The sequence below is a fragment of the Pteropus medius genome, unplaced genomic scaffold (assembly GCF_902729225.1).
Source record: "Pteropus medius unplaced genomic scaffold, Ma_sr-lr_union100, whole genome shotgun sequence".
NCBI classification, from domain to species: domain Eukaryota; kingdom Metazoa; phylum Chordata; class Mammalia; order Chiroptera; family Pteropodidae; genus Pteropus; species Pteropus medius.
Window position 1 is genome coordinate 19807296 of NW_024354875.1, and position 8474 is coordinate 19815769.

The 8474-nt window shown below is 31.2% G+C and overlaps 1 pseudogene; it reads right to left on the reverse strand.

The window, feature by feature from the left end:
* Positions 1-7802: 7802 nt before the first annotated feature.
* On the reverse strand, positions 7803-8043 carry LOC120597056 (transmembrane protein 258-like; annotated as a pseudogene).
* Between the last annotated feature and the right edge of the window lie 431 nt (positions 8044-8474).

The following is an 8474-nucleotide window of genomic DNA, read 5'->3' on the forward strand; positions in this document are numbered from 1 at the left end:
AGAATGGAAAGAATATATTCGCTGTGGAGTTAGGAAGTACAGGGAGTTTTTAGGTAACCGTGCACTGTGTTTGGTTGGAACATTTAGTGTATGTAAATAAGTCATTGAACACAAGTTGAAAAGGCAAGATGGAGCTTTGAAGTTCAGAGAGAATATGATTTGATAGTGAATATTTTTCCAGCAAAGTAGTTGTTCTTTAGAAATATTTAACTGAATACAATATAAGGTATTAATAAAGAAAAGAGACTTTAGGTGGATAAAATTAGTAAAGAGGTTATTTCAGAGATCTTTTTGAAATGTAATGGCTAACTGAACTAGCATGGTAGTAATAAAAATTATAAAAAGGGAACAGATGTAAAAAATATTTCAACTATAAAAAAATACACAACTTCAAGTCTAAATAGGCATGTTTCCCAGGTAGAGAGAGAATCAAAAGACTACTAATATTTCAAGTTGGTTGAGTGAAGGATAGTCCCATTAAATGAGATAAAGAAATCCAAAGAAGAGTAGTATGTAGCCAAGTTATCTGTAATTATACATGTTGACTTTGAAGTACTCATAGCTAACCAGTTGGTTACTGAATAATGTATAATTAGGTTTTCAGAGAGAATTTAAGATTGAAAATCATACCTTTGTTTAAACTATAAAAACAGATAAATTCATCAAGGAAAATAGGTAAAGAACAAAGAAACAGTCATAGAATAATGCCACAATTTAAAAGTTTAAGAACAAAATATTGGCCACAGATTAAACATAGCAAGAGTGGTTAAGGTATCAAAAGAAAATACAAGTAGTAAATGGTTCTAGAAACAAATAAAGGAAAGAAAAAGCATTTATATATTTTCTGTATGGCAGAAATTTATAGCAGCTAAAGCAACAACAACAATAAAACTCACATTAGTTTAGAGAATTCCCATGGAGTTGGAGTAACCAATGCTAAATTTAATCTCTTGATCTCAGCCTAGACTTTTATGGTTAATAAGGTTTAGAATCAAAACAAAGGTGTACTAAGAATTTTAAGCTTGGATGATGGGAGTATATTGATGCTATTAGTGAAAACATGGATGTGAAAATTTGCTAAATATCAACACAAATCCTTTGATCTTTTAAAGAGAAAATCTCAAATGTCTATGATGATTATGGTTACTACTTATTAGGTCACTAGGAAATCCCTCTCAATGTTATTTGCAGCTATATAATGTAATATACTTATTTTATAGTGAGCTAAAAATGGTTACATTACTTCACATCCCAGAACACTTGACCCAATATTTAGTGCATTTATTTAAGGATAGATCTTTGAAAGCCCATTCCTTGTAAATATATTCTTGGCTTGCAAATATATTTTAGTGTGTCTCTGTAGCCTGGAGTAGAATCTGGGGTTTAAGAATGGGGTGTGGTACACAGGGCTTATCTACACAGACAGGTTCTGAGTGAATAGAGTTCTATAGGTTTCATTTGTTGAAAACTCTAGTTTAATATCAACATAATTTTACAGCTTCTCTGGTCTAAAAGATTCAAGGACATAGAAAAATTCCAATGGTTAGGAAAGGTTTAGAAATGAAAATGACATCTGGGACCTTTTAGACCAAGACCATTTTACATTACTGGATAACCATTGTAATTGCATGCTTTAATGGCTTACAAACACTAGGAATGGTTTTGTATTAGAGATCAATTAAACAGAGATCAATGAAGAACTATTCTCTACTTGTGTATATGTGGCGGTATGAGGGTGCAACACATAAATTAACCATATTCTTTTAGATTTCAAAGATAAATATATGCCTAGCTATTTTTTGTTTGGCACATTTCACTGTTGATTTTCCATCCTTAACAACTATCTTTGTGGAGCAAAGATACTAGAAGGAGGAGAAGTCACTTAAAAGGTTATTTCTGAGCTGTGACTATATTAACTTGATTGCAACATAGAAGTATATATGATAGAATTAATTTACTTTCTAAGACTTTACAGTATGAAGAATAAAGATATCTGTACCCATAATGGAAAATCCCAGTTCCATTTTATGCTCTGAGTTGTACCCTTCAGTGTTTTGTACTCATAACCATCATTCTCATCAAGCATACTTAACCTCTGAGCTCATGACTGTCCCATTTTTTCCTTGCTGCCATACATTTTAGACATATTCCAATTCAAAATCTTTGATAAAATATAACAAAAGTTTTATTGATCATTTTCTGAGTGTCAGGCATTGTTATGAGCATGTAAACAAACAAATAAGCAAAAGAAAACACTCATTTAATTCTCAAAATAAGCCATTGTAATAGACTGACTCCTTTTTTGATGTCTGATGATTGACAGCTTTCAAGCCCCACCGCTCTTCTTTGCCCTACATCTGGGTAAACTGATAAGAAAGCCCAGGTACTCTCTCTGAATTAACTCAAGTTATCCAAGGATCCATACCTAAGAGTGGGTGAGATCTCTCTTTAAACTCAGACTGTCTGGTTTCATGAGCCTAGGCCTTAACTGCTACACTAACCTGCCTCTCTAATTTCTTTGAATGGAAAAGGATCTCAGAAGAACATTAATAATCACAGCATTATACCTGAATATATTAAAATATATTAGGATAATAAATGAATAATGTGAGCTTATAGGTTCAGTATAATATTATATGAACAAAAACATTCTTTGTGTTAATATCTGTATTTTATAATTAAAATTCTATGTAGGTGTGAGATATTCATGGCTAATTTAGCTCTCGATAATAAAAATTAGTGAATAAAAGTACTTTGAGGCTCAAATGACTTTCACATATTACTATTAGCTGTCAGTTTAAATTCAGTTCTATTAATTTATTAAGCTTGCATACCTTTAAAGGTACAACTACAATAAATTTATTTTAATAATCTCATAATTTGTCACCTGTGTCAAAATATTTTAATTACATAAAATTCTAGCTTAGATGATTTTTTCTTGCTTTCTGCTTTAGCCGCTCATCTTCAACAGTCAACACAATCCAATCTTCACTTGCACTGTTAGAATTGACACTGGAATCTGCAGCAGTATTTGTCTTAATCCAATATTTGTCTCATTCTCAGTTCTTACTCTCAGTATTTACCTTATTCCTGAGTGTTTTAATTTTTGTATTTGTTATATGCCTTTTCTTCTCTCAAAGACTCATCTTATAAGGTTTTCTCTCATTGCATCTGTAAATGAAGGTGAGCATATGCATGTTTAATGTGGGACATTGCAAAATTTCAAATAATGACTAGATGAGCTCAGCAGGTGAATTCAGAATTACAAAGTCATTGCTCTCAACTTTTATGAGTTTAAACAGCAGCGATGAATAGTCATGGTGTATGGGCTTGACTATATCTCAGGCCCGGAAGAAAAGGTAACTTTATAGATAAGTTGGTTAAAGCAGCTTCAACTTCAGTCTCATTCCTTCTCTCCCTTGCTCCCTCCCTTCCTCCCTCCTTCCTTTCTTCCTTCCTTTCTTCCTTGACTCTTCCTTTTTTCTCCAAATCTAAAAAAAATATTCTCAAGAGAAACTTTATACTAGATTCTTTAAACTATGCTAATACAGACAAAGAGAAGGGGAAACATTTCAAATCTCACACATTAAATATCATCAATTTGTAGAATGGCAGTATAAAAGAAGTTCTTTGTTATTTTTAAAATATAATACAATAAAAGCAAAAGTACTGGATTCATTATAAAAATAAAGTGATAAAGGAATAGCTTTGATGACGTAGGACTTTTGATCATGATTTATGCTAAAGAATTGAATAACTTTAACAAATAGTAAATATAGTATATATTGAAATATAAAATAATTTGGTGAATTTATTCTTCTTTTAAAATTTGAATTTAGTTTTCCTCAAAAAAACGAGTGACTAAAAGCACTTTAATTTGCAGAAATAAATGTACCATGTGTGTGTGTTTGTGTAAAAAAACTTCTTTTTACCTTGATGGGTATAATTGAGTAGAAAAAAAGTAATAAGGCAGAAGTAAAAGGGTTGAATTACTGGCAGGAGATAATTTTCTGATAATCTTAAAGAATTTACACAGGGAAAGAAGAAAGATGACGTCTGTGAATATCTAATGAAGAACATGAGTACTTCTATTGAAAATAAAAAGTTTGACTCATAACATATAACAGTTAAACTCTACTGTTGAAAAGGAATAAAATGATTTTTTATATTATATGTTATTCAATGAGAAGTTAAATGGGTCCAGGTAAACTAAATTTAAACAGCATCACTGATTAAATATATATGGAGATATTTTCATCTTGTACCGGTTGTAAAATGATGACGAGAACTGAATCCGGAGACCCAAAGGCCACCCTGAATTGTCCTGCTAAATCTCCATAGAGAATTACTCAGATTTAAGAAAGGTACTATGGTGGATTTCTATGTCATAAAACAAGATATCCTCTCATTCAAACCTATAACACCTCCTCCTTCATTCTCATCTTCCAAAGATGTATTTCAGTGAGAAAACCGAAGCAAATAGAACATTCAAGAACTGTTGTTCTAAGCCATTTTTTGCAAGTGGGTAGATATTGTTAAGATTACTTTAAAACTTTTCATGTGTAAGAAGTGTGTCTTCTTCCACTCAGCTTGGAATTGGAGAATGGATAAGAGAGAAACATAGTGGATAATTTCTGGAAAATGGGGTTGATAGGGAGATACATATTAAAACACTTCTGGAGTTGAATAATGAGGGGAAAAAAACACTGAATGAGAAACTAACGTGTCAAATAGAGAGAGAGACTGTGCAGTATATAAGGAGGTCTCAAGATGGTATATCTCCTTTACGATTTTCCTAAGATTGAGAGACCAACATTGTTGATAATTGTTCTGTTAACTTTGTATTTCATCCAGCATGCCTATTTCTGGGTCTAACAAGTGTTACTTATATCAACAGATGAAAGCTATAATAGGTCAGTAGTCAGCAAATTTTGGGGTTGTGCTTTCTATCAGCTAAAACAAATTTTGGAGTACTCTTTATAAACATATTTATCATCCATTGCTATATTAAACATATTTATATTATAAAACACACAAAAATGAAATATAGAAAGGAGTAGAAAAACAATATATGACTGTTTGCTCTCCAGTAAATTGTCTTCCTGTCATATCTCTTCCCACACCAACAATGTGCATACCTGACTTTGAAGACCATTAATTTAGAGCAAGGGTCAGCAAACTACAGATTGATTGTCAAATCTTTCCTACCACTTGATTTTGTACATTTCAGGAGTTAACAACGCTTTTTATATTTAAAGTTTTTTACACTTAAAAATTTTAAAAATTCAAAAGACAAATGTGATTTTGTGACATATAAATATTATATGAAATATAAACTTGTTTATATTTCATTTCATAAATAAAAGTTTATTGGTACATAGTAACATTAATTTGCTTACTTATTGTCTATGGCTGCTTTTGGGCTATAGTGGAAAAACTGAGTAGTTGTGACAGAGACCATATAGCTCATTAAGCCTTAAAAATGTACTATCTGATTCTACAAAAAATGTTTGCTGACCTTTTATTTAGAGAATAATGTCATCCTTCATATAAATTCCTCCTCTTCAGATAGCACAAGCTATTCTTTACATTCAAGAATTTTCTCATCAAATTAATAAAATTTTTGCTTATCTCTATTTCCTGTATTCAAGAGCTGACACTCAAGTCAGATGATCCCAAAGGTTGATAAAGTGTTGATTCTCGTATGAAACTGGTGCTTACTTTGAACAAAAATATAGAAAGCAAACCAGAGCAACTAGAAACCTTAGTCCATTGTGGAAAAAGTTACCCATATTTGCACTGTACTTTTTTTCTGTGCGTCTTCTAATTTATTATCTACTTTTCTCACCTGATCTTCAGAGAAGTTGACCTGCAAAGTGGACATCTTTGCCCACTTTACCTTCTTGTTTTTGACCAATGGATGATGAGTAATGACAGAAGACTGGGCAAGGGACTATGTATGTGTTTCCTGTTTCCTTCTTTAGGCTGCCTGCATCCATGCCCTGGGCTGAGACTATGGTGATAAAGGAAGCTTTGTAGTTCATCATTTCTTTATAGGTTTTAATCCAAAACCTACAAATACACATTTTAATTGTGTCATGTATTATTTTTAATGTTGCACCAAACCTACTTTTTTAAAGTATATATTTTCTAGGAAGTGTTTACTAATTTTCTATTTGAGACTGTTAAAGAGCTGATTCTCAAACTGATCTTCCATAAAATAGAAAATAAGTATCAATATGTATAATTCATATTTTCTTTTAAAACTTACACAATGTCAAAGTTTCTTCCTTTATAATGTTTTGGATTTTCCCCTCATTTAAAAAAACATTTGTCAGTACTCTTTATAACAAAAGTCTATATGCAAAATGACCAGAACTTATTCAATATGGACATGTATAGATAGTATTTGCATATTAGTATCCATATGCCTTTCTTATTATGTTTCATATATTGAGAAAGAGATTAAAATGATGAAAGAAATAAAATTGATTAGAAAATTGATTGATTTACTAATATACTTTATGTTACATGAATGCCACATGTCTGGTGAGTGTAAGTCCATGAGAAGACTATTCATTACCTAATAATGTGCTAGATCAGATGATATAGTGATGATAAAGCTCAGTCTAATATCTCTATATTTCATATACTACTTAGAATAAAAATTTTCTTGGAATAGAATTTCTCTTGAATTGGCTAAAAAAGTCATACAATCCATGAAGCTGTCTGCAGTACCATGTGGGAAGGGATTTAACAATCTGGAAAAATAGCCTGTGGTGGAATCCTTTGCACTCACTGTGGTGGACAGCACAGACCAGTTGAGTTTTAACAGATGTGCAAAATCTTTTGCAAGTTGCCTATTATGCTTCCATGGATTCAAATGGTATAGGGTACCAAATTTGGTTGATAAAAACAAAAATGAAAAATGCAAATTCTTTGACTACAATTTTTATTAGTCTTTCATAGGATACTACATACCTACAACAGATTGTTGAAATACTTTCACATTAATAAAGCCATTGACATATTGATATGTTAATATATGTCTATTGTATTTACGAAAATAGCAAGAAAGTCACCATCCAACAAAGTTATAGCTAAAATATGAAGTTAATTTAAAAATTTTAAAGTAGTGAATGACTTAAAATTATCTTTTTAAAAGGCCCAGACATAATAGAAAAAAAAGTTAGCCTACAAAACACAATCACTACAAACAAATTTTCAACTCGAGTCCTGATATTAAAAATATTTGAACATGTGATTTCTACCTTTTCTAACAATTTCTTCAGATATTTTATTATTTTTGTTCTTATAATAGTCTATCATTCCTCATAGAACAGCTTCTTTTAAATATGAACAATCTTTTTAGCTAATAAAATGCGAAAACAACACAGCAGAAAGAAAACACCAAGACAGTCTAGACTCAGCCTTCTGCTTTGACATAGCCCAGCAACCTTCATTTATTGACAAGCTGTCTCTACTAAATAGTATTTATGAAGTAGACTCTGTTTCCATTTCTATTTTATAATTGAATTTTTACATTCCTATGACACTAATTTATCTATACTCTATAAAAATACTTAATTCAAATATTATATTCTAAACACTGAAATAAACAAATTAGACTGAATATATGTTTCTTTAAAAGAGTAATGCCTTTATTTTATTCTTTAAAAATTTTTAATGATCACACATTTGCCTTGATTGTAAGCAGTAGGTAGGACACTTGAGCAATAGTAAAATATTAATTTACAAAAGCAAGGATTCAGTGAAACTGCCTTGTTGGAAACTTTGGGAGTTCATACATAGATGCCAACCCAAAGGAGCAGAATGAAGACCCCAAAGCCCATGAAGAGTGAGGCCATCAAGGAGAGGAGGAGCTCTTCATAGGTATCATGAGTGTACTTGGTGGAGTTGACCTCATAAATGAAGAACCAGGCAGTGAACAACATGCCAATGGCCGAAAGAACTACAGTCAGATGAGGGGAAGACAGTCATATTCACTAGGCTGGTGTATCTGCTCATGATCTCATGCTCCATTTGCTGAGTGAAGAATAAAAAAATATGCCTTTAATGCAGTAATTCTACTTTTATAAAACAATCCAAACTAAAATGCAGACATGTCTGTGAAAAATGTAAGCATTGTTCACTATTTAACAAATTTGTTCAAATAATCACACAGTAATTGCAGAATATCAGAATAAATATCAGAATAGATTAAAGAATCATAAAAAATTGAAAAATCATATCTAACAGACAATCATGGTTATTTTTAAAATTTATTTTCTTTAGGATTTTTCCTTCACACAATCTAATTTAAACCACATGTATAATTTCCATGTGCTAAATGACTGCATAATATCCTACTATATTAATTTTCATAACCTCACTTAAACATATTTTCTTACTAGGCTATAACCTTTTTTTTTGCCTTTAATAGGGAAAGATTGGATATGATCTAATTTCCTTCT